General features: G+C 42.9%; 1 protein-coding gene across 1 annotated transcript in view; it reads left to right on the plus strand.

Moving 5' to 3' along the window:
- STXBP5 (syntaxin binding protein 5) overlaps window positions 1-22,564 on the plus strand; it is a 789,999-nt gene that overhangs the window by 729,883 nt on the left and 37,552 nt on the right. The gene's annotated exons all lie outside the window — the stretch shown is intronic.

Below are 22,564 nucleotides of genomic sequence, written 5' to 3' on the forward strand. Positions count from 1 at the left end.
CATTCTCTTCCTTAAAAGATGTTTGTTGGCTAATTCAATATTTGTCTCTTTTGATCCTGGTTTCAGTTATCCATTCAGAATGGAAGGATTATAGCCAAAAAAAGAGAGAATTCTTTCTGAGTTATTAAAATATAATTTGAGAGAGCAAGCATTTTTAGGTTTGGAAGAAGGTGCTGAGATCTTTAGATGGGTTTGTCTAATGCAGAAATTGTTTGCAGTGCATTAAACCAGCGTATTTTTCACTGGATATAACAGGCATTATATATCTATGTTTTGCCTTGACCCATTCCCCTCTGACAAGCAAGAGAGCAAGATCGTTATCCATTTTTATTTTTGCGAAACCCTTAGAGCTTTCTTTTGAGATCATTCATGCACGTTATCGTTGATTCATAGATCAGTTATGATGGAAAGCCATCATGTTCTTCATAATAAACAGCTCCATTTTAGATAGACTCTAGGAATCAGAATTGATACATTCAGGCCAGGACATCTACAATTTTAATGTTATTTTTGAAAAGGTTCTGCCGGCATAGAGCCTTTTCTAAGATACGTGCAGGAGGCCATGTCTGTTAGCTTTCACATGTAGCTGGAGCAGCCAGTTTAAAAAGATACACATTAAAAAGCTAAACAGAAAAAAAGACAGAAATTTACATATGTAAGTGCTGACATTTACATGTGGAAATTGGTATTCCAAAGCGTACATGTGTAAATGTCAACACTTTTTTTAAATTCAGGTACAAGAGGTATTTTCCTGTCCTCAGATGACTTGCAGTCTAAGGGGGTCTTTTACAAAGTGTCAGTAAGCCCAACGTGGGCTTACCGAATGCTATATCAGGACTACCGCCGGCCCAACGCAGCCACACGCTGTGGTTCCGCCCGAAGCTCACACCATTTCCGGGGGGAAAAGAAAACCAGGGTTACTGCGGGAGCCCTTATCGCCACCTCATTGGGTGACGGTAAGGGCTTCCCGTCACATGGGCACGCAGTGAGAGTTCTCTTACTGCATGGCCATGTTTGTCTGGGGACTTTTTACCCGCTGCAGTAAAAAGGACCCTGGTGTGTGGGAAAATGGCACTAGTGCAGGGCCCTTTTTCCCACAGCTGGATAAAAGGACCCCTAAGTTTGTTCCTGAGGCAATGGACAATTAAGTGACTTGCCCAGGACCATAAGGAGGCATGGTGGGATTTGAAGTGTGCTTCCCTGGTTTTCAGCCCCCTGTTCTAACCATTAGGCTTTTTCTCCAGTTACATGTGCATGCAGCCAATTAACAGCATAGACCTCAATCCTTAATTATTTTTAAATTGGAAAGGAAATAAGCACTAGGAAATAAGATTTCAGTTCCACCCAAGCCCCACCCAGATCACATCCTTTTTTTTGCAAGCTACACATAGTGCATATAAATACTGGCTTTCTAAAATTGGGTTTTACACATGTATTTGTTACACACATGTAAATGAATAAATTGTGAAGAAGGGCTTCTAAAATAAGGACCAAAATCCATCAGTCTAGTTTATTAGATCTAGGATAAGCTCTCCTAATAATTTTTAATAGAACAATACTAAAAGGCAACAAAGAATGTGTTTGTTGCCTTTATATGGATAGTTTACTCTTTCAGATGTTCTAATTAACATAAGTAGTGCTAGTTTCTGCTGGTTTTAGTTGAGTTTCCATTTTACCATTACTCTATTTTAATCGTGTTTTCTATGAGGCAAACAATTGACTATGTATTCCCTGTCATCTCTGATCCTTCTTGATTTTTTTTTTTTTGGTTACATTTGTACCCTGCGCTTTCCCACTTTTGGCAGGCTCAATGCGGCTTACATGTGACAATGGAGGGTTAAGTGACTTGCCCAGAGTCACAAGGAGCTGCCTGTGCCTGAAGTGGGAATCAAACTCAGTTCCCCAGGACCAGAGTCCACCACCCTAACCACTAGGCCACTCCTCCACTCCAAAGTGTAGATATTCTAAACTTTGAACTATAAAAGATAGTCACAGCCTTTGTGTTTATAAAAGATAGTCACAGCCTTTGTATTTCAAAAGTGGAAATGTAAAGCAACAATATACACTCTTCAAATATTCCTTTTTTTTTAAAATTTGTTAGTGTTTTTCCTTCAGTTCTTTTACATTTTTACAGTTACACTTTGACTAGAGTACCTATGTGGATTGGCAAGTTACACATTTGCGTTTTAGACAGGCATAAAAAGGCATTTACATGTGTCAGTGGCGTAGCCAGAAGACAATTTTTGGGTGGGCCAGCGGGTTGGATGGGTGGGCACTACAACCCCAACCCCCCCCCCCCCCCCCACACACACACACACGCAGTGCACAGCACCTTTAAAGTTATCGACGCTGCTTCCACTCACCTTCTCCCACCGTGGCGCTGACTCGTCTCCTGCACTTCATGGTCTCCGTCTCCCACTGCCGCAGCAGCGCTCTATCGGCGCTGCCTGCCTGACAGCTGACAGACGCGGCGCGACGACGTCCTGCTCCGGGACCTTCCCTCTGCCGCATGCAATCCACCCTGCGTAAACAGGAAGTTGAATCAACGCGGCAGAGGGAAGGCCCCGGAGCAGCAGGACATCGCGTCGCATCTGTCAGCTGTCAGGCAGGCAGCGCTGATAGCAAATTGAAAGCGCTGCCGTGAGGGTGGGAGACAGACACCGCGAAGTGCAGGAGAGGAGGCAGCGCTACGGCGGGGGTGGGAGAAGGTGAGGATGGGCCTGAGACGAAACTGGGTGAGCCTAGGCCCATCCAGGCCCACCCGTAGCTACGCCCCTGACATGTGTACTGTATTTTTACGCGTATACCACCTAATTCTATAAAAGTCATCAAAAATTGCACTCACGGATTTAGGAGCTTGCCCAATTTATACTCACAATTCAATTGAATGACAAGCAAATTGGTGCCTATAATTGACTTTTTAACAAGCAATTATTGGCACTAATTAGAATTAACTGGAACTTGTGCGCATAAATTTAGGTGCAGGTCCACATCTAAATTTTACGTGCAAGTAAAAAAAAAAGAGACATAGAAATGGGAGGTCATGAGCAGAACAGGGGCATTCCTAGCATTTACGCACATTGTTATAGAATAACAACGATACACGCCTAATTTAGGTGCACACATTTGTACCATGTTTCAGCGGATACAAATGGTTGCATATAAACAGGTGTGATTCTGAGGCATAAGTGCTATTCTGTAAACCGTTCCTAACTTTAAATATGGCTTATAGAATAACTCTTTTTAGGCACCATATATAGAATCTAAGCCTATAGGCTAGATTCAGTAAATAGCACTCAAAAACGGGCATGGGAAAAGATCGGCACTAAACGTGATTCTGTAAAGGGCATTCACCCTTTATAGAGTTGTGCTTAAGTGCCAATCTCGTGCCTAACTTTGGGTGCCAGACTTACGCTTGCTGAAACCAGTTGTAAGTGCTGGCGCAAGAGTTAGGCATGCTCAACAGTATTCTGTAAAATCCACACATAACCTTTTGGAATGCCCCTGACATGCGTCCTTTTCAGATGCGCACCATGGGATTTAGGCACCATGCCTTTTAGAATAGCGCACAGCCAGATTTATGCACAAATACTTATTGATGCCAATTAACTGCAATAACTGGTTGTTGGCACCCAATTATTGCTAGTTAAGGGCTTGTTAATCAAATATCCTGCACACATCCAAATCTAGGCATGCAAATTAGGATGCCATGTATAGAATCCAGGAGATAACATGCCCACGCACAAGTTGAGTGCGGATGTAAAAAAAAAATAAAATCTCATATAGCATGCGTGTGTGATGAATGTAAAATATGGCCTCGGTGGATCCATTATTTCTCCATTTCCCTTCCCTCCCCTCCTCCTAGGAATCTTCCTCAAGCAGCTTCTCCTCTCCTCTGGATTCTTAACTGTGGCCTTATTCCCTCTTTGGCTTCCTCTCCCACTTAGGCCATCAGTGGGGCTACTGCCTTTGGGCTCCCTGCTGTCCGCTTTCCTCTCCTCCCCCTTTCCACAGTACTCTTTAATTGTTTTATGAATTTGCTCCAGCAGCGATTCAAACAGGCAGCCTTGCGCATCATCGAGGGCCTTTCCTCATCTGACACAACTACTCTATCTAACTTCAAGAAAGCACAAGCACATAGAATCTCTAAGGGAGCGGAGGGATGGTAGATGGTATGGATGGACAGGCCAGATAGGCCATATAGTTTCTATTCTTCTATGAATCAAACTGGGCATATTGGAGCAGATTCTATATATGATACCTAGATTTCCGCATGGAATACACATTTAATTTAATTGGCATAACAATCCAATCACCATTTTTAACAGCGCTAAACAAGCAGTAATGAGCATTAATTGGCAATTATCACAACTTATGCGCTGAAGTCACTGAGCATATTCTATAAAGAACTGCGCCTAAATTGTAAATTGCACAGTTCAAACTAAACATGCGTAGTTTAAAAGGGATGTGTTTATGGGCATTTTGTGGGCATTCCAAAAGTTCCACGTGTAAGTACAGAATACGGGTCAGTGCGCCTAAATCTTTGCGCACAGATTTACACCAGGTTTTTATTGGTGTAAATGGGCATGTGTAGATTTAGGCACTATGGTATTGATTAAGCGTATTCTATAAACCGCGCCTAAATCTTATAGAATATGCTTAGTTCCTTGTGGATTTTTTAGGTGCCATATATAGAATCTGGCCCATTACGTGGTTATTGTGGTCTTTATCTGCCATTACAGTCTATGTATTTGCAATTCACGTTCTGTAGGTAGAGTTACAAATGGATTAAGATTCACCCGACAGGATCAATCCAATCCAGAGTTTTACCCCATTATATGCAGGGACTTGTAATCTTGCTTTTCTTATGGAATGCAATGGGGAAATTAGAACTATAAGTCCCTGAATACAGTAGTGTAAACCCAAGACTGGATCAACCCTGTCAAGTGAGTCTGTATCTAGGTGGCAGCCCTAATTGTGGGTGCACTGAACTTCAAAACGGAACACTGTACATAATTCATAATTTAGGAACTCACTGATGCTGGATTGACTACCGGTTATTTTTGGGTCAGCATTAATAAACATTTTATTAGAAACACAGCTGTTAATTAGCCAGATTATAACTTTCCTTGTTTACTATTTGACTCTTTGTTCTCTCTGACATTCTTGAATGTGAAACAAGAAAAATCCCCCTTTCAATATGAATTTTCTTACACTGTATCCCTACTTTAGCGTCTGCATTTTATTTATTTATTTATTATTTGTTGCATTTGTATCCCACATTTTCCCACCTATTTGCAGACTCATTGTGGCTTACATAATGCTTACATAATGCTCTGCTGCCCGTCTCGTCTTCCGCCAGGGTCGCTTTACTCATACTACCCCTCTCCTCAAGTCCTTTCACTGGCTCCCTATCCGTTTTCGCATCCTGTTCAAACTTCTTCTACTAACCTATAAATGTACTCACTCTGCTGCTCCCCAGTATCTCTCCACACTCGTCCTTCCCTACACCCCTTCCTGTGCACTCTGCTCCATGGATAAATCCTTCTTATCTGTTCCCTTCTCCACTACTGCCAACTCCAGACTTCGCGCCTTCTGTCTCGGTGCACCCTACGACTGGACTAAACTTCCTGAGCCCCTACGTCTTGCCCCATCCTTGGCCACCTTTAAATCTAGACTGAAAGCCCACCTCTTTAACATTGCTTTTGACTCGTAACCACTCGCCTCCACCTACCCTCCTCTCCTCCTTCCCGTTCACATTAATTGATTTGATTTGCTTACTTTTTTTTTTTTTCTATTAGATTGTAAGCTCTTTGAGCAGAGACTGTCTTTCTTCTATGTTTATGCAGCGCTGCGTACGCCTTGTAGCGCTATAGAAATGCTAAATAGTAGTAGTAGTAGTGACAGTCGCCACTTCCGGATCTGAGAAATACAAAGTGGTATAGCATGTACATTATAGGGTAGATTACAAAGTGATAGTGCATTAATGTTCATGGATCATAGAGTGATTTACATAAGGAAGAAATTATCTTATCCAAGACAGGACTTTACCTGAAATTCCTAATGAGCTTAATTTATAGAGTAATATATCATAATCTACAGTATTAAACTGCAGGAGAATGGAAGATTTACCATATGCAAATAATGTTTTTATCTCAGAAACAATAGCCAATAAAACTGATTCTGTTGAACGATATGGTCTAAACCCAAATTGTAACTGGTGTAAGCAGTCAAATTTCACCAGAAAACTTTAGGATCACATGTCAAAGTCATAGACCTTTTGCGCAACAATTAACTGCTTTTGATGAGCTATTAACAACCTTCATGGAGAAGGAATCTTGCTGGTCCAGGATGGGTTTTCAATATAGAGGTCAATGTTCAAAGTGATTTAACTGACCGGTTAAATCGCATGTTTGGGGATAACCGGTCATTTTCAGTGGCACTTAATTAGTTAGTGCTTAAAGCAAAACCAGCTATTTATGGGCAGTTAAGTGCCGATGTTCAGCACTTTACTGGCCAAGGTCACAGTATAAATATGACCGCATGAAAGTCATTCCTATCTTTATGGAGTGGCTTATAGCTGGTTAAGTGCTAAATATTGTGCTAGGGGCTCCTTTTACTAAGCGGCAGTAAGCCCAATGCGGGCTTACCACTCGCTATACAGGAAGTACCACCGGGCTACCACTGCAGCCCGGCTGTACCTCCCATCCCTAGCACGCTATCATTTCCAGTGCTACAAAAATTTATTTTTGTAGCACCGGAGTGTACCCAGCAGTAATCTGGCAGTACCACGTGCTGCCCGGTTACTGCCAGGTTAACGCGGGAGCCCTTACCACCACTTCAATGGGTGGCAGTAAGGGCCCCCCCCCCCCCCCCGAAATGGCCACGCGGCAAGTGCTTTACTTGCCACATGGCCATTTCCTTCAGAAAGGCAAGACTTCTCTTTTACCAGCTGCGGTAAAAGGGGGCCTCAGCCATAGGCGCCCGGTATAAGAGGCTTGGGGAGGCTAAGCCTCCCCAGCCAGAAGTGCAGCAAAGGCGGGGCAGACCGCCCCGAGTGCAGTTCCCGCTGCCTTGAACATCTCCCCCCGACTGGTGCGTGCAATCTTTACCCTCCCCCCGACTACCTCGATATCGCTCTCCCCCTCCGCTCCTGTCCTGTCACGTCGTCTTTGAACTTTGAGGATTCCTTCCGGTAGCAGCAGCAGCATCGGCAATGATGTAAACGCTGCTTTCAGCCTGCCCCGGAAGCCTTCTCTAGACAGCATCCCTCCCACGCGGGAAACTGTACAGAGAGTGCTTCCGGGGCAGGCTGAAAGAAGCGTTTACATCACTGCCAATGCTGCTGCTGCTACCGGAAGGAAGCCTCGAAGTTCAAAGACATGACAGGAGCGGAGGGGGAGAGCGATACCGAACTAGTCCGGAAGGGAGCGATGCATCATGCCAGCCAGCTGCCAGACCAAAAGGGAAAGGGGGTGGAGAGGATGTGAGGTGCCACATCTAAGGGGAAGAGGGAGGAAGGAAAGCAATGGCAGGGAATGGGAAAAGGGGGGGTGGAGAAAGGAGTGAGAGTGAGGGAAGAGAAAGGTGGGATGCATGAGGGAGAGGAGAAATGCATGAGGAGGATATAGGAGAGAGAGAGAAAGTGGAAAAGTGCAGGGGAGAGCCAGGGACATGCCAAAGAGCAGGGGAGAGTCAGAGAGAGATGGAGAGAGAAAGAGGGGACATGGAAGAGAGCAGGGGAGAGCCAGAGAGAGATGGGGAGAGAAAGAGGGGATATGGAAGAGAGCAGGGGAGAGCCAGAGAGAAGATGCTGGATGGAAGAGGGGTACATAGAGAGAGAGAGATTAGTGGAAAGATGGGGAGAGAAAGAGGGGACATGGGCAGGAGAGAGAGAGAAGCTGCTGGAGAGAAACTGGGGGAGATCCTAGCTGTCAGACGGAGAAATGCTGAATGAAAGGAGGGAGAAAGAGGGAAAATGCTGGAAGGAGGGGGCAGAAACAGGGAAGACACTGGACGTAAGGGTAGGGAGGAAAAGAGGAAAGACACTGGAAGGATGGGGATAGAGAGGACATGCTGAATGGAAAAGGGTCAAGAGAAAGAACTGTTTAGAAGGAAGGGGAGATAGAGGGAGACAATGGATGGAGGGAGACAATAGACGGAAGGATTGGGAGAGGGTAATGGGTAGAAGTATGGAGAGAGAAAGAGGGATGACACTGGATGGAAGGGAAAGAGAAAGAGGGAAGGTGCTGGACATGGATGGAGGGAAGAGAGGAGAAATCTGGACATGGATGGAGTGGAGGGCAGGGAAGAGAGGAGAAATGTAGGACAACGATGGAGGGAAGGAAAGACAAAGGAAGGAGATGCACACGGATGGAGTGGAAGGGAGAGAGGAGAAATGCTGGATATGGATGGAGGGAAAATTGCTGAATTTAAGGGCTGGATTGGAACACTTTGAGGGCAGATGCTGAAACTGGAGAAAGGATAGGGACAGTGCTAAAGATGGTAGACAGGACGCATAAGGACACAGGAAAATGGTGGACATGTTGAGAGAAAAAATATCAAATGGAAAGAAGACACTGGGACCAAAGCGAATAGAAAAACTAAATGATCAGACAACAAAGGTAGAAAAAAGTATTTTATTCAGAATTTATTAACTGGAATATGTCAGCTTTTGGAAATGTGCATCTGTGATATTTTGCATGTAAGTTTCAATTTTTCTAGTATTGCTGCATGCTGAGTCTGACTTCTTCAGGTAACTTTCCATTTCAGTATTTTGCCTTCATATTATTTTTATTTCTAGTTCCTTGTGTCATATCTGTTGTCATGTGTTTTTCATGTGTGATCAAGGTGCAGTATTCTGCTAGTGTGTAGTATTTGCAGCCCTTTTTTTGTTGTTTCTTTCACTAGGTTGCGTACTGGTATTTTAGAGCCCGGTGTAATTACAGTGCTGCTTTTCCACGCATAAGGTTGTAGCTCGTTCTGTCCTTGGAATTAGTGCTGTTATGGTTTGCTACGGTTATGAGTGTGTTTTTGCACAAGTTTGTGTATAGTGTTTTGCAATGGAGAGATTGTGTATTGGCCTTACTGAGGTGGCACCAAATCATCAGAAAGGGTTTTAGAGCCTAAATCATGACACACTACCTCTTGAAGGATCTACATATAGTCGTTATTAAAAGGAGCTCATTGTGAACACTATCCACCCTAAAAGGGTGTTTTGTGGCTGTACATGAGAATTGTGATATTATGATCCCTTGTTTCATATTGTTGACGGTCTGCATTTTCCATATGGGTGGTATATTGGTGTATTTGGGTCTGCCTAGTGTTATGGTACAGCAAGATTCTGAGTGTGTTTTTGCACAAATTTGTGCATAGTGTTTTACAGTTGAGTGATTGTGGTTAGTATATGCTTTGAGCAACCACTTTATTCTTTGACATATGATACATATCTAATATCTAAATTTAATAAAAGGTATTAATTGTGACTATTTTATTTTTACTTATTTTTTTCTGTGTTAATTGTGGCTATAAGCTCCGCCCCTGGCTCCACCCCTAACCCCGCCCCCTTTAGTCTCCCCAAACAGTTGGGCCACCGACTGCCTATGGCCTCAGCACTTGTGTAAAACACGTGCTAATGCCACCACCAGCCCCCTTTTGCCGCAGCTTGGTAAAAGGGGCCCAAAACTGGCTTTAGTGTAACCAGCTCCAGATACCTGGAAATTCAATGCCAAAGCCTGGACATGGTCTGACATTGAATTTCCAGGCATAATACTGGTGGCAGTCAGCAAAATGATTGCTGCGAGGTGAATATTGACCCTAAAATGTTTTAAATCATGTTAATGTATTTTTCCTGTTCACATTGAAAATCCCTATACTTTTCTGCAAAAATTAAAAAGCTGATTTTCCATCCATGTAGTCAACCATCCATCCAGGTGCCTTACCGCATCTAACCATCAACCCTCTACAGCTAGATGACATGTGTGGCATTAATTTGCAGTAAGAATGTAAAAGGGCAACATCGGGTAGTATAAAATATCAGGAGGAAATTATTATATGCCCCTGAATCTCTTACTTTGTCTAGTTTTAGAAAATATAATGTAGCAAAACAAAGTAACAGAAAAAAAAAGGCAGGAAAAGAGCAGGTGGCTTATCCAGTTAGTCCAGTTATTTTGGTCCTCTTAGTTCAAGATATATCCCAGCTGTCAGAGGTAGAAACTTGACCACTGCTAGGATATTGTTCCATATACCAGTTGTTGTTGTGTTTGGTTCTCTGCAAAGGAAAAAGGAGAAAACATCTGCATAGACAAGAAGTCCAAGGAGAGCAGCAGACATAGCCCAGGGAAGAAGCAGACAACCGAGAGTTCACAACCAGACTTTTCTTGAAGAATGACCCTACTTAATCAAGTTTCAGAACTAGCCTTCATTAGGGGTCAATCAGATTGTACCATCACAGTCTTCAATGTTAGCCTAATGAGGCACAAGTCCCCTACTTGGTCCAGTTTCGGAACTAGCCTTCATTAGGGATCAATCAAATTGTACCAGCACAGTCTCCAATGTTAGCCTAATGAGGTACAAACAGTGCTTTTTTGTGCCGGTACGCACTGGTATGGCGTACCGGTACCTTTTTTTGAGGTCTGGCTCACCTGCCTGCTCCCTTCCGTTCGTGCACCCGTGCTCCCTGCTTTGAAATCGTTTGTTTACCCGAAGTTGTGGTGAACCGGCAGTAAAAGCAGCAGGCAGGCAGGCTCGCCTCCTCATCGCTTCCCGTCCTTCTCAGCGCATCCTGCCTTCCTCTGATGTAATTTCCTTTCCACGAGGGTGGGACGCGCTGAGAGGGAAGGGAAGTGACGAGGAGGCCAGTGCCTGCCTGCCTGCCTGCTGCTTTTACTGCCGGTTCACCACAACTTCGGGTAAACAAACAATTTCAAAGCAGGGAGCACGGGTGCACGAACGGAAAGTCGGGGAGCTGAGGCTGGGGGGGGGCTGGGGTTTGAACGAATCGCTGGAAATGGATGAGAGGGGAGGGCAGGGGAGAGAGGAGAATTGCTGGACATAGAGGGGACGGCAGGGGAGAGAGGAAAATTGCTGGACATGGAGGGGAGGGGAGGGCAGGAGAGAGAGGAGAATCGCTGGACATGGATTTGAGGGGAAGGCAGGGAAGAGAGAATCGCTGGACATGGAGGGGAGGGCAGGGAGCAGAGGAGAATCGCACATGGATGAGAGGGGAGGGCAGGGGAGAGAGGAGACATACTGGACATGGATGGGAGGGGAAGTCAGCGAAGAGAGATTCGCTGGACATGGATGGAAAGGGAGAGCAGGGGAGAGAGGAGAATCGCTGGACATGGATGGCAGGGGAGGACGGGATCGAGGAGAATCGCTGGACATGGATGGAAGGGGAGGGCAGGGGAGAGAGGAGAATCGTTGGACATGGATGAGAGGAGAGGGCAGGGGAGAGAGGAGAAATGCTGGAAATGGATGGAGAGGAGAGCAGGAGATTGAGGAGAATTGCTGGACATCGATGGATGGAGGAGTTGGCGGATTTATTGTTTGGAATATGTCCAATTTGAGAATTTACATCTGCTGTCTTATTTTGCACTGGGTATACTGGAGTTGTAACAGCTTACAGAAATTATTTATAATGAAAAAAATCATGTTATTTTTTCTCCTATACTAGTATAATATTTTCAATGATGTCTTTATATATGCCATGGCTGGTATATGGGGTGTGGCTAATGTGGGTGTGGCTATCATAGGGGTGGGACAAAACATATTGATAGACCACTTCTAATGTAGGTATGGAGACTTTGCTAATAACTTTTTGGGGTTACTATACAGACGAGATTCAAGAGAGGTTTTTCAGCTTATGATTACTTTTTCACCGTAGTGCTCCAATTTATTTAAGTAATTCCGGTCATTGTACCGAGCAGAGCAACGGTAGTATGAGGCTTTTCCTCTCATCTCCATACTTACATTAGAAGTGGTCTATCAATGTGTTTCTTGATTCACGTTATGTTTTGTCTCACAACCAATTGAATGAGTGAATCTAATCCTTGAATTTATATCATAGGGGTGGGGCCATATGTAGTGCCCCCACCCATAATGAGTACCGACACCTTTTTTCTGCAAAAAAAGCACTGGGTACAAGTCCATAAAACAATCTCCTTATAGCATAAACGATCCACCATGCTGTACACAGAGGATCATTTATGCTATAAGGAGATTGTTTCATAGACTTGTGCCTTATTAGGCTAACATTAAAGACCGTGAAGACTATGATGGTATAATTTGTTTGTCCCCTGATGAAGACTAGTTCTGAAACTTGGCCAAGTAGGGTCGTTCTTTAATAAAAGTCTGGTTGTGAACTCTCAGTTGTCGCCTTCTTCCCTGGACCACCACTGCTGTTCTCCTTGGATGTGTTTGGTTCTCTGCCATTCCAGACAGATGAATATGCAAGTTTCCACACCCAATCCGGTATCCATAAGCCAAGGCAAAATGCTTCTTTACTGTTGTGAGTGTTTCGAAAGCACTTATTTCCTACCGTCTCTCTTCTCAGTGAATTCAATATTTGAAAAATAGATTATATTTGCTGAAAATAGGTGTAATATAAAACTCAAACTTAAATGAGACATGCTCCTTCAGAAAACTGTCTTTCCCATCGTCCCTCTTGAATGGGAAAAAAATGTGTTGCAGTCCACCACTTTCCAGTAAAGAAACCCTAGCTCAAGATGGGGGGAATATGAATAAGAAAGCTTTGCAGGAGAAAGAGCTGTTATCAGTGTCATTGTTTTGTCTAATTTCTGAAAATGTGATTTATGGAAGGATATTTTGGGTCCACTATTAAAACACCAACTGCACTTAAACGGATAACTCTTGGCTGTGTATGTCAATGGATAGATAAAGTTAATTAAAGCTGTATTAACTTTATCCATTGACATAAACATGGCTGGGTTAGGTCTTAAAGTTTATCCAGCAAATAGTGATATGTAACTGTTGTCCAGACTACTTATTGCCCAAGTCTAAACACAGTAGTAGGAATAACTTTAAATCGTTTTTATCCATCTAGAGTTATGCCAGAATCTGCAGTGTTGACACTTAGATGGCCAGTTAAAATTATACATTAAGTTAAATCAATCAATTATTCATTTTCTTTTATGCACTCGGCTGCAGGCTAAATATTGATCTCATTTTACTTAAGTTTCTATTTTAACAGTGATTTAACCTGGAGATAATATTTTGGTAATAAATAATCCTATTAAATTTTTTTCCCAAAGTCAAAGTTCTGCATATCGTTTATTTAATGCAACTTTCTGATGCAAAGTTTTGTCATACATAATCCTTTAAACTGAAATGTCACGCTGGAATATAGTACGTTGTGCAGGATTTTAAAAATGATTCTCAAGTTCAGCAGAATGCATGAAAACTGTCAAAAAGTTGTGCCCCTGCATTCCTATATTGTATTACTTAGGGGTCCTTTTACAAAGGTGTGGGAAGGCTAATGCGTGGGTAGTGAGCACCCAGTCGGCACTATTGCTGGGGTAGCGCGTGTGCCCAGCGGTAATTCCGAGTTTGGCATGCGCTGAATCCCGTGGTAGAAAGTAATTTTCTACCACAGTGGGCGTTCCCGGTGGTAGCCGGCAGAGCACCGATGTTGGCGTGCGCTGCATGGTTACCGCATGGGTAGCGCGTGAGCCCTTACCGCTAGTTCGGTGGGTGGCAGTAAGGGCTCAGGACATAAATAGGCACACGCTAGTTTTAATATTAGCACACGGCCCATTTCCCAGCCCATGAAAAATTGCCTTTTTCCCAGCTTCTGTAAACAATGGCCCAGCATGTGCCTAAAAGACACGCCCACACTTCCACAGGCCACTTATTACCACAGCTTTATAAAAGGACCCCTTAGTTCCACAAAATATGAGTTATGGCCAGGTCCTTTTATAGGCTGGGTATTGTTTTCATTAGAAAAAATAGGTGTGGGCCTCAGTTTTCACTCTAAAAGCCTAGTGTTTGTACTATTTTTTTCTTTAGGATGCCAATAATAAATCATATTTATTTATTAGGATTTATTTACCGCCTTTTTGAAGGAATTCACTCAAGGCAGTGTACAGTAAGAATATAGTAGAAGTTACATATTTTGAAACTATACAGGTATAATATATAAAATCTTTCTCACCCAAGGGGCCATGCTTGCCATTTTTACTAAAACTTACCATGTGCCAAGTTCCACATAGCCGCACATAAGAATAAAATGGGCTGCATGGCACTTAGCACACATTAAGCTTTAGTAAACATCGCCTAAGATATCGTTAAATACAACCCACATCCCTTTTTAAATAGAATTTATAATTCAGTGCATTGAAGTACACATGTTTCCTGCATTTTAGGGGGCGATGATGGGTAATATTGTACTAAAATGCTTAAGTCACCCATTCTTTACAGCACATTCTGCTTGGTGTCAGATGATGTACATCAGTGAAACAAGCTCATACTTATTTTGGAATATATATATATATATATTTTCACATTCTGCTGTCATATATATATATTTAGCAGAATGTGAAAATTATACAAGGCTATTTTGGAATATATATATATATATATATATATATATATATATATATATATATATATACACATATGCATACACAGTGCACTCCATTTAAGTGCATGTCGGATAAGCATATGCTCTGTTTAACTGCATGCCGTACTTCGGTCCCGGTTTTGGCGCCATCAATTTTTATGGAGACAAACTTCGGTTTAGCGCACCACTGATTAAGTGCAAGATTCGCTTATATGCATGGTTTAAGACCGCTTCTCTGCAGGAAAGACTCCGCATAAGTGCACATACGGAATATGGAAGCCGATTAGCCATGACAAAGGGGCGGTAAATTCGAAATCTCATTGGTTAACTGCCACAGGCAGAAGAAGCAAAAGAATGTTGTTAGAGTGTACATTGGAGTCATCGTCGTCACGCAACTGTAAGACTTTAACACTGGCTGAACGAATAGAAGTTCTTAAAAAATTAGAAAACAAACAAAGTCAAGCATCTATTGCTAAAGAATATGGTGTCAATCCCAGTCAAATTTCACGTATCTTGAAGCAGAAAGACCAGCTTCTGGAAGACTGGCAAAACAATACAAATCCACACCGGAAACGTAAACGGGCGGGAAAAGCTGAGGATGTAGACGCTACTCTTCTTCGGTGGTTTTCACAAGTCAGGAGCAGACAGTTTCCTGTCAGTGGTCCACTGCTTATGGAGAAAGCTAATCAGCTAGCTGAAAGTCTTGGACTAACTGAATTCAAAGCCACTGTTGGATGGTTGGAAAGATGGAAGGAGAGGAACAACATAAAATTCAAGAAACAGCATGGTGAAACACAAGACACTGATAACTTTGGTGCTGAAAATTGGGTTGTTTCAGTTCTTCCTACCATCTTGAACGAGTTTGCACCTCATGACATTTTCAATGCTGACGAAAACGGTCTCTACTGGCGAGCGATTCCTGATGGAACACTTGCATTCAAACAAGCCGAAACTACAGGAAGTAAAACATCAAAGGACCGACTGACGATCCTCATTTGCTGCAATATGGATGGGAGTGAGAAGTTGTAACCACTCGTCATTGGAAAGAGCAAACAGCCCCGTTGCTTCAAGAATGTTAAGTGACTTCCTGTGTCATACGAGGCTAACGCAAATTCATGGATGACTGGGGAAATTTGGAAGCAGTGGCTAAAGAAGTTAGACACTAGAATGCGGGCACAAAAGCATCAGATTTTGTTGCTTTGTGATAATTGTGCTGCACACAGTGATGATGTCAGGCTGTCTAAATTCAAGGTGGTCTTCCTGCCACCAAACACTACCTCTCTGATCCAACCTATGGATCAGGGCATAATAGCCAATTTCAAACAACATTATCGGGCTCTTGTGCTACGTCGTCTGATGAGTGTTATGGATGACCAGACTGGCAAGGATAAACGTGCTGTTGAATTGGCTTGTAATCTATCACTGTTGGATTCCCTACAAATGCAGAAAGAAGCCTGGAATCATGTTACACAGGCAACCATTGTGAACTGCTACAAGCGGACAAGCTTTGTTAGGGATGTGGAGAGGGACGAAACAGATGCAGCTGTTGCAAACGCATCAGATGAACAAGCTATTGACATCCCAGCCAGTGTTACTGAAGAGGAGTTTCATCACTATGAAGCTGTTGATTACGATCTACAAACAGCTGACAAAACTGATGTTGAGATATGCGCCTACACACAGGCAATGGCTGATGATGAAATGAGCAGCGAGGCACATGCTGACGAAATTCAACAACCTCCTGTCACTTTTGCAAGAGCGCTGGAGAGTCTCAACACCGTGCGGGCCTATCTGGAGGCCACAGGACGTCAGTGCTATGACAGTTTTTACCGTCTGGCAGACGTAGTCTATGGAACTCAGAGGACTATGACTGATTACTTCAAGTATGTCTAACGTCAGTTAACGGAGACTGTATACTGTACGTATAATAAACAGTACTGTACATATGTTTATCATATGTCAAGCTTCTTTGGGTCACAACAGTTAAGTGCATGCTCCGGTTAACTGCATGTATTTCTTTGGTCCCAGACCCTTGCACTTAAGTGGATTGCACTATGTGTGTGTGTGTATATATATATATATATACCCAGCAGAATGTGAAAATTATACAAGGCTATGAATATTTCAAGGCACTATAACTTTCACTATCTTGTTTTCTTGTCTCTCATGCTCTCCCACTGCTAGATACCCAATACTAGTAGACAAAAGACAAGTATGAGGCTTTGAGGTTCAACAGGGAGGCCATGATGGGAATAACTAAACTAACTGGATTTTAAATGGAATACAGCTGTAAGAATGAGGCCTCATAGGAAACAGCCAATGGGTGGGTGGGAGTAGTCACTGCTCTGCTGCCTTAGGGTGTTTAACAATGGTATTTTGCTATGCAGTAAATGGTGGAAGATAAAGACCAAAATAGTCCTTCAAGATTCAAGTTTATTTGATATACCACAAAATCTAATTAAGAATCTAAGCGGCTTACATTTAAAAAATTAAAATAAGTCAAACAGATACAACAATTAGAAAGACAAGGAACAATTACAACTCATAGGATAGGGCAACAAAAGGATACTAAACAAAGATAAAATGAACTAATACATAAAACCATAAATAAAAGAGTGGTGGAGAACACACTAGATGTATTTGTCCATATCCGTTTAATAGAGAGTTATTCATTTTCATTAGGTAATCATGAAGTATCCATGATGCAATGCAATTCCAGCTCCCTCAAATCTTGTACTCAACCCTCACCATTGTCTTCCATATCTGTTCCAAACATGCCTAGAATCTTCCATAGTAGTGGTCTCTACCACTTTTTAGAGTAGGCCATTACATGCCCCTATCACATTCAGCTTTGTTTCCACATCAGTGCACAAGCCAGCACCCCATCCCTTTTCATTATCAAGTTTGTAAAAATCCCCACAGCCACCAAGGTTAATAGTGCTGTAGTGAACAAAACAAACAAAAAAAAACAAAGATCTGCCCCCTTCCCTCATGCTTGTTGAAGTTAAGGTTTTACTCATGCTCTGTCCATGCAGGTCACCCCAGCCTAAATGTTGAAGTCCTTCAGTGTCACCTAAGGAGGTTTGTAGTCTCTGGGTTTATTTAGATGCTAAATTGAATGTGAAGACAGACTTCCATAGTAGTAAAGAGCTTGTTGTAATCTCTATACTTCCCACTACTAAGACCTTCCTTTCCACAGAACCTTCGTCAGTTTTCATTCACGCCATGGTGATGTCTCACCTGGATTATTGCAATGTGCTATAGTTTGGTCTCCTAACCAAAGAATCGCAGCACTTGCAATGAGTTAAAAGTATACAGTCGAAGTATTAACTGCCAGTTCTGGTAGGGATTGTTACTGACATTTAGATAATGCTAACAGGTGTATCCAGCACTTTACAAATCCACTTAATAGACATTTCTTGCTTTATGAAGCTTACCATCTAGTAACACAGACAGACTGATGGGAAACATAATCAAGACCAGTGCCTTTAAATAAAAGAGTGGAACCATTTGTCCAGAGCGAGGTCTGATATTGTCCCTGTGGGGAAACAGCTTGTGAACATACTTGGGTGGCTGACTTCAGGGCCAGGACAGCAGGTGGAGTCCAGCTGAGGACAGACTGAGGTCTGTAATGACTTTCAGAGTCCATTTTAAGATCTTATTCCTTGCAGGTAACTCTCTACACGCTTTGAATCTTTTTTATATTTGAGAGTAACTGGTCCCTTACTCACAAAATCACCTTGTATGGTTTCAGGATTGCTTTCTCCTCGAATCCCCACCTTCTATGAAGGGTCAGTTACGTCTTTCCAGAAACAGAATTTTCTTGCATTCTGATACAGTTCTGGAATAGTATGCCCTTTCTGTCTTTGCTCAATACATGATGTTTTGAACAAGCATTTAAGCTTGCATATTTTTTGTGGGGATGGGAGTATTTATTAGTATTGAGCTTTTTAGTTTAGTTTAGTTTTAGTGGTTGATATTTTTATGTATAGGTTGTGTCATTTTTTTATTTTGTAACTGGGATTTTATTTTATTTTCAGTGTGTTGATTATCATCTGATGTTCCTTGCAAGTAATAAATGTCTTGGTAAATCTCATAGGTTTTGGGACCATTTATATTGCCTTTTTCTGGACCATTTCTATAACTTTTTTTTATATTTTGCCGCCAAAACTGAACATAATACTCTACGTGAGACCTCATCAGTGACCTATGAAGAGTCATTGTTTCCTTTTCTCCAGTGGTTATACTTCTGTCAATGCATCCTAGCATCTGTCTGACTCTGGCCACCACAATGTCACACAGTTTAGCTACTTTGAGGTCCCTCACATTGAGGTCTGTCTCCTGGTCAGTGCACATCAGCTCTTCATCATGTATCACATACTGCTTCTACAGATTTCGGCACCCTGTGCAGATGATTTTCAATTTTCTGGCATTGTATCTTACCTACCCTATATCAAGCACAGTGGACCACTTCAAATCATAAAGATCAATAACTCAAAATAATGTTTTCTTAAATTGTTTAGCTTCAGTGTCCCATTTCTAAATGCAAACGGAAGTGCTTTACACAACATTCTTTATTTAGAAATAATAATTAGAAAATATTCCTAACAGTACATATCTGCATAGCATCTTTAAAACACCAGGATTGTTCACATCGCACTCACTGTATCATCTAATATAATAATTCGCACCTCCAACGTTCTGAAGCTGACTCCATGGCAGCGTGGCAGTGAAGCCGTGTAGGGTTCATAATCGCCCCACCCTCGAGGGAACTCTGTATAGTTGCCAGGGAAACAAACACGACATCAGAAGGAGAAGGGACCAACCACAGGCAATCGCACTCGGTCTCACTGCCCCGCCCTCGGAGGGCAAGGAAGGCTGCATATAATATTCACCCACCGGAAGTTCATTCCCTCCCTCCGAGTTCCAGGGTCGTCGTCCATCCCCCCTCCCTCCCAGTTCCAGGGTCGTCGTCCCTCCCTCGCTCCCTTCCAGTTCCAGGCCCCCTCCGAATTTTAAAAGTCATCCTGACTTACCTTGCACGGTAAAAAGCTTAGGCTCGGCACTTACTTCAGTTTTCCCTTCTCTGACTCTCAGCTCTGGTCCTGCCCTTGCAGAAACAGGAAATGAGGGCGGGACCAGAGCTGAGAGCTGGAAGGGAGGGAGGGAGGGAGGGTCGACGACCATGGAACTCGGAGGGAGAGATGTCGACCCTGGAACTGGGAAGAAGGGAGGGGGACCCTGGAACTGGGAGGGAGGGATGGAGGGGGGGACTCTGGAACTGGGAGGGAGGGGGGACCCTGGAATTGGGAGGGAGGACGCTGGAACTTCCCTTAAAAACATTAATGGCAGAAGGTGATTACCTTGCTAGCTCCCGTTTCATTTCAATGAGAAACGGGCTTTTTCTACTAGTATACAAATATATTGGAACGATATTGACCTCAAATCCAATGTCCCAATGATTGTGTGTCCATTCTCAGGCAGTCTTGCAACTGTCGCACTCGTACGTGTTGATCCACACACACTGGCATTCAACCTTTAAATGAATCTAAATGTGTCCTTGAAATACCAATCCTTTGTTTCCTCGAGTTCAGCTGTTGCAAATTATAAGGATGACTCTGGCTTGTAAAGATGACTCCTACTTTCCCATGACTTAACTCCAAATGGGAAAATCTCAATAGCGTATTTCCTTTTCTCATGCAGAGTTTCGCAAATAGCTTCCTCAGAAGGATACTCTACAGTATAAAACAATACAAAAGCAAGCACTCTATGATACGCTGATGACATACATGGAAGTCTACATTTTCAATTCACACACGTATGCATTCCTCTAATCTAATTCTTTAGTCACCCAAAGGATGTGACCATTTTTTTGTAAAAGTCTCTTTCTCCTTCACGCTGTTTTAGATCCTGCAACCAGTGAGCTAATGATATTTCACTCTCTTTTCCCATATTTGAGTCTCCATTAATTTGGAGTGGCATTTTAGAAAGGACATCCAAATCAGAATTTAGACATCAAAATAGGGAAATCTGAAGTTCTGCTAGTATCTTTGAACAGGCTCTGTCGATGTAGAGATTTTTCTAAAATATATGGTGAAATGGACGTACATGTGCTGGTGTATGAATGGCAATTTTAGAAAAATAGATGTCTAAAATTTCAATGGCCACTAAAATCCCAGGACACAACTATAGAAGTATATTAGATCATGATACAGTGGTGGAAATAAGTATTTGATCCCTTGCTGATTTTGTAAGTTTGCCCACTGACAAAGACATGAGCAGCCCATAATTGAAGGGTAGGTTATTGGTAACAGTGAGAGATAGCACATCACAAATTAAATCCGGAAAATCACATTGTGGAAAGTATATGAATTTATTTGCATTCTGCAGAGGGAAATAAGTATTTAATCCCTCTGGCAAACAAGACCTAATACTTGGTGGCAAAACCCTTGTTGGCAAGCACAGCGGTCAGACGTCTTCTGTAGTTGATGATGAGGTTTGCACACATGTCAGGAGGAATTTTGGTCCACTCCTCTTTGCAGATCATCTCTAAATCATTAAGAGTTCTGGGCTGTCGCTTGGCAACTCGCAGCTTCAGCTCCCTCCATAAGTTTTCAATGGGATTAAGGTCTGGTGACTGGCTAGGCCACTCCATGACCCTAATGTGCTTCTTCCTGAGCCACTCCTTTGTTGCCTTGGCTGTATGTTTTGGGTCATTGTCGTGCTGGAAGACCCAGCCACGACCCATTTTTAAGGCCCTGGCGGAGGGAAGGAGGTTGTCACTCAGAATTGTACGGTACATGGCCCCATCCATTCTCCCATTGATGCGGTGAAGTAGTCCTGTGCCCTTAGCAGAGAAACACCCCCAAAACATAACATTTCCACCTCCATGCTTGACAGTGGGGACGGTGTTCTTTGGGTCATAGGCAGCATTTCTCTTCCTCCAAACACGGCGAGTTGAGTTCATGCCAAAGAGCTCAATTTTTGTCTCATCTGACCACAGCACCTTCTCCCAATCACTCTCGGCATCATCCAGGTGTTCACTGGCAAACTTCAGACGGGCCGTCACATGTGCCTTCCGGAGCAGGGGGACCTTGCGGGCACTGCAGGATTGCAATCCGTTATGTCGTAATGTGTTACCAATGGTTTTCGTGGTGACAGTGGTCCCAGCTGCCTTGAGATCATTGACAAGTTCCCCCCTTGTAGTTGTAGGCTGATTTCTAACCTTCCTCATGATCAAGGATACCCCACGAGGTGAGATTTTGCGTGGAGCCCCAGATCTTTGTCGATTGACAGTCATTTTGTACTTCTTCCATTTTCTTACTATGGCACCAACAGTTGTCTCCTTCTCGCCCAGCGTCTTACTGATGGTTTTGTAGCCCATTCCAGCCTTGTGCAGGTGTATGATCTTGTCCCTGACATCCTTAGACAGCTCCTTGCTCTTGGCCATTTTGTAGAGGTTAGAGTCTGACTGATTCACTGAGTCTGTAGACAGGTGTCTTTCATACAGGTGACCATTGCCGACAGCTGTCTGTCATGCAGGTAACGAGTTGATTTGGAGCATCTACCTGGTCTGTAGGGGCCAGATCTCTTACTGGTTGGTGGGGGATCAAATACTTATTTCCCTCTGCAGAATGCAAATAAATTCATATACTTTCCACAATGTGATTTTCCGGATTTAATTTGTGATGTGCTATCTCTCACTGTTACCAATAACCTACCCTTCAATTATGGGCTGCTCATGTCTTTGTCAGTGGGCAAACTTACAAAATCAGCAAGGGATCAAATACTTATTTCCACCACTGTATATGGGTCAACTTTAATTATTCAAGGCATGAAATAGCCTCGGTAGCGATTCGTTTCACATGCCCTGTAGCTTGCCTAATTCATCATCAGCTATACATATCATAGCTTGATTCAAACTTACTTTCAATAAAGCTCTTTATTATTCAGTATCATACTTAGTATCAAAACCTTCCAGAAATT

This window comes from Microcaecilia unicolor, chromosome 3 (assembly GCF_901765095.1).
Source record: "Microcaecilia unicolor chromosome 3, aMicUni1.1, whole genome shotgun sequence".
NCBI classification, from domain to species: Eukaryota; Metazoa; Chordata; class Amphibia; order Gymnophiona; family Siphonopidae; genus Microcaecilia; species Microcaecilia unicolor.